Genomic DNA, 8,542 nt, shown 5'->3' with positions numbered 1-8,542 from the left:
ATCTTAGGCTTTTAAAATTTTTAAAAATCTTTTATTTATTTATGTATTTATTTGGTACAAGGTCTTGCTACACAGCTTGGACCCTGTCTCAGCTGAAATTGCACCTGGTTTTGTTAGCAGGCACAGCACGCCCAGAGTTCTGGGGCTGGCACAGCGTGCTGTACCAGGGATCGAATCTGGGTCCTTGCACTTGCCAAGTAGGGACTTAGACCGCTGAGCTATCTCCCCAGCCCATCTTAGGCTTTTAGGTCACAGTCTCTGTTGCATATTTTCCCATTTGCTTTTATTGTTTTCAGAATGTTTTGTTTGGTTCCAGCTCTTTAATAATGTAAAAAACACTTTTCATGACTGCTGGGCTATATGAAAACAGTTCCTGGGCTGAATTTGGGAGATGGACAGGAGTTTGCCAACATTTTGATTGTGTGACTGTTCCATGGATCATTCCTCTATGTTCCTATCAGTGGACATTTAAATTGTGTCCAGGTTGTCCTTGCTCCCCACCAGCAACTCCAGACATCACTGTGTGTGAGTCATTCGGGTTGCACTCCCTGGGTCAGAAAGGCTGGTCCCAGGTGGGAGCATCTGTGATTTCACAATGCAGCATCAGCTCTCTCTGCACACTGGGGCGGGGAGGGGAGTCGTGTATCCCCAGCCGCCGCTTCCAAGAGCCCTGTTGCTCCACATGCTCACCAGCAGGCACTATGGCAGGACTTTCGAAATGAAATAGTACCTCTTCGTCTTTTCTGTTTGCACCCCTGGTTCCTGCTCATGCCAGCTTTGCAGTCCACTCAAGTCTCCTGTGAATTATATATTCATATCATTTCCCCACTTTTCTTCTTGGCTGGTTGATTTTTTAAAAGTATTAATGTTTACAGGATTTCCTTAAATACTCTCATGGGTGTCCTTGGTTGAGTATATGGATTGCAAATTTTCTCCTAATCTGGTCTCTTTTTAAACTTTGTGGAATGTCTGGTTGAATGGTAGGTTTTTTTGTTGTGTTTTGTTTTGTTTGTTTGTTTGTTTGTTTGTTTGTTTTGGCGGAACTGGGGATTGAACTCAGATCCTTGCATTTGCCAGTCAAGTGCTTATCCTACTGAGCCATCTCTCCGGCCCCTGAATGGTAGTTTAAATATGGGATCGAAGCTTAAATAGAAGTCAAATCTGTTACCAATTTTCTTTCGAGCATCTGCACAGACCAAATGTGTATGTCCCTACAAAATCCATAGGCTGAATCCTAACCTGCTGCATGCAGGTGTAAGGAAGCTCGTGAGACCTTTAGAGGAGATGGAGGGGTTGTGATGGGATGAGGGTCCTGATTGAAGTCAGGCAGAAAGCTCTTGTCCCCTCTCTCTGCTCCCCAGTAGGTAAGGATTCAAACAGTAGGAGGTCCCACACCAAGAGCCAACGAAGCTGCAGTCGGACCTCAAACTTAGCTCCAGAGCTAAGAGAAATAAATATCTGTTGTTTATTCATGTCACCAGGTTAGAGCATCCCAGATGAAGACACTGCTCCTTTCATAATGAAATCTTCCCATATTTTCTTCTGAAACTTTGAAAAGTTTTCACAACTAGATCTTTCATCGACCTGGAATTCCTTCTCAGTGTGATGTGACCTAGGCATCTAATGGTGTTCACCTTCTGTATGGGTGGATCAGCACTTGTCCCCACCCTGTGTACAGATTACTGTACCCTTCCTCAGTGGTCTGCATGGCAACTTCTGGCTCATTTCAAGTTCTCACGTCATGAGTCTCTTTCTGGCTCTTCTTTTCCTCCATTCTTTTATTTGTCCATCCCCTTGATATCATTTCATTGTCTAAATGTCTGTGGCATTAGATCTAAAACTTTTAGTAAGTTCCATTACCCTCCACGCCTATGTCATTCTTGCTCTTTAAAAATGTATTTATTATGGGTGGCTTGTCATGACATGACAGTTACTGCTAAGATGTCTCTCAGGTAGGTGGATGTTCAAGAAGAAGGGGGTGGTAAAGGAAAGCAAGAGACAGGAAAAGGAATATTGTGGGATTATCCTGCTTCAAGGTTGTATATGGTGAGATTTTTGGACTTATGTGCAAACATGAGAGGTATAGAATTCTTTATCCTATTTTTAAAATATAATCTAATTTTTAAATGTTTTTTTATCATATTCTGTAGGGACTTAAAGTTCAACATATCAATACTTGATGAAAAATACCTGTTCCTTATTATGCCTAAGATGTTTGAAATGCAGTGAGATAGTGAGGTTAAGCTTGATAGCCTAAATCGTTTGATAATAACAATAAGCTTGTCTTCTGGATGGTTAACAACCTAAGTTTGCAGACCAAAATTAGAGAAAAAGGAGGGCTACAAGGAAAGCCAACATTTTGGCCCTAACCTTCTAAGGCCAATTAAGACTCAGGACATATGAGAACTTGTACTGTAACGTCATGTACCTCGGTAGTATCCCAAATTTTTTGATCAAGAAGATTATGGGGCCAAAGAGGAAAGTGATCGATGATGTAGAGTGTGCCTAAGGAGAGCGACATGGGGAGAAGACACTCTCTCAGGCTTTCACAGAGAGCACATTGGCCAAGCAATGGCCGTGACTCATCCACATGGCTGCACTGATAAAGGTTCTACAATCTGAGGTACAGGATATCAGGATAAATCCTGAGGGCATTTCACTGACCTTCTCAGACCAAAAAGCTACAACTCTTGTTGCACAGGTCCTGCTTTACCTTGGTCGTAACCATCCAGTAGAAAAGTATGAAGACGAAATATAGGAAATAAAGCCATGCTGTTATGTTGAGCTGCGGGGGACTCAGGTCAATAATTTCTGACATTACCAGTTAAACAGAAGACCCAATGCTATTATGGGCTACTGGACTCTTTTAGAATATTTTGCTGAGCTTACACACCTATAATATTCAATAATGGAACTTAGAAAAAATGGGGTATACCAATGAATGTCCATTTTGTATCTGTGTATTCAAAGTGGTTAGGATAGATATATAGTTGCATTCTGTTAATGAATAGAATGATTTGTTCTAATGGTGTTTGTAAATAGGATCACAAGTCCGCATCTTGTACAGCAATTAACCACTAAGAAGAATATATGCAGTGTATTATTTGTTGAAACTGTACTTTTGATTTGATTTGAAACTGTCTCATTGCTGTTTATCAATAAAACTTTGAAAAATAAAAAATAAAAATAAAAATGTATTTATTTTGGGTTTTCCTAGAAGCAGATGCTGAGAGAAGGATTTAGTTACAAGCACATCCCCTCTCTTCCTTCCTTTTTTTCTTCCTTCCTTCCTTCTTTCTTTTTTCTCTCTCTGTCTTTCTTTCTCTTTCCATCCTCCCTCCCTCCCTGCTTTTTTTCCTCCTTTCCTCTCTCTCTCTATTTCTTTCTCTTCCTTTTTATTTTTTCTTTGGTGGGGATTCAGCCCAAGGCTTCTTGCATGCTAAGCATATGTTCTACCAAAGAACGACACTCCCAGCCCTATTCTATTCTTGATTCCTTGATCTCTACATGGATTTTAGAATCAGCTTGTCACGATCCATGCAAGAATGGAGATTTGTATGGGAATCAAGCTGAATTCATAGACTATTTTGGTGAGAGATGTTTGTTTTATTTTGCCCTCCTGTTTATAATACATATACATGTATTTCCACTTAGTTCATACTCCTAAGTCCCTGAGTAATTTTTATGTTTTCCATAGTTCCTCTGGGCTGCTCTAATAAAATACCTGAGACTGAGAAATACATAAACAGAAATGTATTTTTTCAAAGTTCTCAAAGCTGGCAGATCCCCCACTGAACCAGCAGCAGGGCTGTGCCTGAGAGGGACCAGGCATCTCCGTACTGTTTTGCTGGAGGGGACAATGAGTGAATATGCGGTGGAAAGGATGGAAGGAACAGACTCATCCCCACCCTGCACGTGTGCAGGGTGCCAACGTCAGTGGCCTTGCTCCTTAGTACTATCACACTGGCCTCCAACTTCCAGTGCATGAAACTGGGGGACACAGTCACACCATAGCAATGTCATTCTGCAAAGTCCTGGTGTACCTTTTGCTAAATATATTCTCAGATCTTTACGCTTATAAACAGAATCTTTTTTTTGTCCATTGAATTTTCTAACTTCCTGTTACTGATGACTAGGAAGGCTTTCTATTCTTGTTTTAAAAGTTGATCTTGAATTCATTAATCTTGCTTCCTCTCTTACCAGTCAATACTTTGCTGGATTATTTATTTCTCAGATTTTCTACAGTCATGTTGCAAATATGGGCACTTTTCCTTTGCAATTCTTTTGTAAATTTTTTTTTATTTTAACATTTATTGTATGTGTGTGTGTGTGTGTGTGTTGTGTGTGTGTGTGTGTGTGTGGCCAGCTCAGCCCACCAGGGGGCGCGGCTGGCTGGCATGTGGTGCTGGGGAATTGAACCGCGGTCCCTGTGCTTTGCCAAGCTTGTTCCAAGTAGGTGCTTTAGACCACTGAGCCATCTCTCCAGCCCTTCCTTTGCAATTCTTAATTTTCATATTTATTTCTAGTATAGGCTGAGTGATATACATTTCTCTTTTTTTAATGTATTTAGTACAGGGTCTACAAGTTCTCACCACACAGATCAGACTCATAGTGATTTTCCTGTTTTCAGCCTCCCCAGCTCTGGGATTACAGGTGTGCATCACCACGCCCAATCTCAGTCACCATCTCAGCACACCCCAGGGGCAGGGCCAGCACGGCATGCCAAGGATGGAATCCTGGTCCCTGACCTGCCTAAGCAGCGTTCAATTCCCGGAACTCTACATAGTGAGACCCTGTAGACCCTGTAGACCCTGTTCTAAATACATTAAAAAAAAAGAATTTTAGAATTTATGTTTATAATAATAGCTAATATTTCTTAGGTTTTATATGACCAAGACTCTATGAAATTGCTTTCCATTAAGTATTTCACTTCCTCCCTAGAGACTTCTTGTGGAGTTATTTTCACCTTTTAAAAATGAAGAAATTAAGGCACAGAAAAGTCAAGTCACTCCCTCAAGGCTATAGAAAAGTTAGATATGGACACAAGCATCCAGCCCAGATTCCTGGCTCCGAAAGCCACGTAGTTACCACCGCTTTCCCACCGCCTCTTAATGTTAAGGACCCAGAAAAAGGTAGGGCTATGCTGCACTTTTCTCACACATCTGTGTTCCAGCCGAACAACAAGAAGATACTGTCCTCAATCTGTAACCAGTACCTCTTTTTTCTTTTATTAAAAAAAATTATCAGCCTTCTATGAAACACTTCATCTGCAATAAATTCTCTGATTATTTTATTGGCTATGTTCCTTAGACATCAATTGTTTCATATGCTTTCAAATCTCAATTTGTAGATTTATTTTGTTTCTTTTTTTATTTGCCTTTCTTTCTTTTCTTTTCTTTTTTTGTTATTAATTGTATTGAGAAGCAAATAACAATGAGACAGTTTCAAAATCAATTAGTAGGACAGTTTCAATAATTAATCCATTACATATTGTTGTCTTCATAGTGGTTATTCATAGTGCAAGATGCAGACATGATATCCTGTCCAAACACTGTTAGTACAAATCTTGCTTCTCATTGAATTAAGAGAAAGTAGCTGTATATCAATCCTATTTTGTATATACAGATACAAAATGGTCCTTCATTTGTATCCCCTTTTTTTGTTTAGTTTTGCCAGAGATGGGTATTCCACTGCCATTTAAATATTGTAGGTGCGTGAATTCAGCAAAATAATTCAATATAATCCAGTAGTCCATAATAGTAGTGGGTTATCTGTAGGACTGGCAATGTCAGAAGTTGATGCTTTGAGCCTCTTACAGCTCAGCATATTAATATGGCTTTACTTTTTGTACCTCGTTTTTATACTTTTGTGCTAGATGGTTAAAACCAAGATAAAGCAAGACCTATATAACAAGAAATGTAACTTTTGTATCTGACAAGGTCAGTCAAATCCCCTCAGGATTTACCCTGAAGCCCTGTACCACAGTTTGTAGATCCTTTGTCAGTGTCAGTCATGTGGATGAGTCACCGCCATTGCTTGAACAATTTGCTCTCTGTGAAAACCTGAGAGAATGTTTTCTCTCCATGTGACTCTCCTTAGGCACACTCTACATGGTCAATCACTTTCCTCTGTGGCCCCATAATCTCCTTGATCAGAAAATTTGGGACATCACTGAGTTACAGGATGTTACAGTACAGGTTCTCTTACGTCCTGAGTCCTCACTGACCTTGAAAGGCTAGTGCCAAAATGTTGGCTGTCCTTGCAGCCCTTCTTTTTCTCTAATTTTTGGTCTGCAAACTTAAGTTGTTAACCCTCCAGAAGAGAAGCTTAATGATATTATTACCCTATAACAGAGGCAGTTGAGCTTAACTTCACTATCTGTCTGAATATCAAACGTCTTAGACATAACATGCTTTTTTCTTTTTCTTTTTGAGACCGGGTTTGACTATGCATTTCAGTCCGGCCTTGAACAAATTTGTAGTCCAGGTTGGCCTTGTAGTGGCATTGATCCTCCTGCCTCAGCCTGCCGAGTGCTGGGATTCCAGGCCTGCACCACTATGCCCAGCCTTCCCCAGGCCCCAGCTCTAATAGGAGGTCGGCTGTCATCACCTTCCAAAAGCCCAACCTAGAGGTGCGAAAGGCTCTGAGGGACATCCGTGTATAAGCCACAGCAGTCCCAAAGGCGGCCTTGGTATCCTCGCTCATGGCCACTAGGAGCCTCCTTCCCTCTTCATGTTTCACTGTCCCATTTTGACACCCATGCATGCGTCTTACAGAGTCCTCTAACTAAGCCACCCTATAATCCAGGACATCTTCCCAGCCAACCAATCACATCTGCACAATTCCTTCTGCTGAAGAAGAATTCACAGATGTTGGGATTAGTATGTAAACAACTTTGGTGCTTTTATCCCATCTACACAATGGTGTCTGCCAGGGTCTCTGTAGGATTAATTCTTCTCCTCTTATAGTGAATAAGCATTATGTGTGGAGGTACTTAGAAATTCTATAAACATCCCACTTCTCATCAAACTTCCAACTCCAGAATAGATTCTTATTTTATTTATTGAATTGTAATTCATCACTATTCCCCTGTTTCTTTTCTTTTATCTTATTTATTTTTAATGTATTTTGTTGTTGCAGGGCCTCACTACACATCTCAGACTTGTATTGATCCTCCTGCTTTCAGCCTCCCCAGGTCTTGGGGGTGGGCTGGTGTGGCATGTGGTGCATGGTGCATGGAGTGGGGGATCGAACCTTGGTCGTTGCCCTTGCCTAAGCTTGTTGCCTAAGTAGGCACTTTAGTCGGCTGAGCTATCTCACCAGTCACCCCTGTTTATTTTAATGCTCAAGCTATCCCAGGTTAGTTAGGGAAGGACCTTGAAGGCAGCATCTGCATCCTTGACTTGTCCCCCCATCTCTGAGGACGCCCCTTACAAGAATATCTAAGGGAACATCTCCCCTGGCTCCAGTGTGGCTTGTGTGGATGGTACTGCATTTTCTCTTCCTCCCTCACGACTTCCACTTCCACTCACCAGCTTCAATAGCATCCTCAAGCTCCTGTATACCAGGGAAGACCCACTGGGGCCAGGCTCCCTGCACCCAGCACTGTTTCAGGGTTTTAGGGTTCACTGAAGCCAAGTCTTTCAGTCCCCCTCATCTATAGGATCAGCCACCACCTTTGGCTTCCAGCTTTGTCCTCTAGTCCCTCTAGTTTTCGTTTCTGACTCATGGAGATGTGATCTTATTTGGGGCCTGGTTATGTCTTTTTCAATTTACTTTATAGCTCTTGCCTACTATTGCTGAAGTTTAGAGAAGAGCAAAGCCTCAAACCTAAAATCTTCAAACCATCCCCAAGGGAAAGTCAGCATCATTTCAACAGCTGGGATTTTTGTTTTATTTTATTTATGTAGGCGGAACCAGGGATTAAACTCAGGCCCTTGCGCTTGCCAGGGAATTGCTTATTCCACTGAGCCATCTTCCCGGCCCCTATTTTATTTATTTTTAAGATCATAGACCAACATGTCAGGGTATAGCATGCAGACACTGGGGGAAACAATATGAAAGCAAGACTTCCTGGCCTGGGAAGAGGCGACGCTCCCTGGATCCTGCCCTTCCCACCTATTCCTGGGTTGTCAGTATGGCCTCTGAGGGCCAGGCAGAGGAGGAGGTGGGTGGAGAGTGGAAAGCCCTGAGGCTCTAGGCAGCCCCCAGAGATGCTTGGCATCCAGACTTGCGGGGGGGGGGGGGGGTCACGCACACTTTCTCTGTGCTGTCCCCAAGCCCACGCACAGAAAGCAAGTAGTTCCAGCGCTCATCCAGAGCCACCCAGAAAGTTGGCCCTCCATCCTCTTCCCTCCAGAGGGAAGGAAGGATGCCTGCGGATGTCTCTGCACCTTCGGTAGTTGCTAGTGGGCTAGGTGACCCTGAGGGATGTTACCCTCCTGACCTTTGCTAGGCACTTAAGCATCACTAAGTAGCCAGGATTTTACTGGGCAGTACCCTTGAGTGGGTGTCCTGGCATCACCAGATGCCTCGGGGTACC

The sequence above is a fragment of the Octodon degus genome, unplaced genomic scaffold (genome assembly GCF_000260255.1).
Source record: "Octodon degus isolate 3935 unplaced genomic scaffold, OctDeg1.0 scaffold00026, whole genome shotgun sequence".
NCBI classification, from domain to species: Eukaryota; Metazoa; Chordata; class Mammalia; order Rodentia; family Octodontidae; genus Octodon; species Octodon degus.
This window is presented reverse-complemented; position numbering follows the sequence as displayed.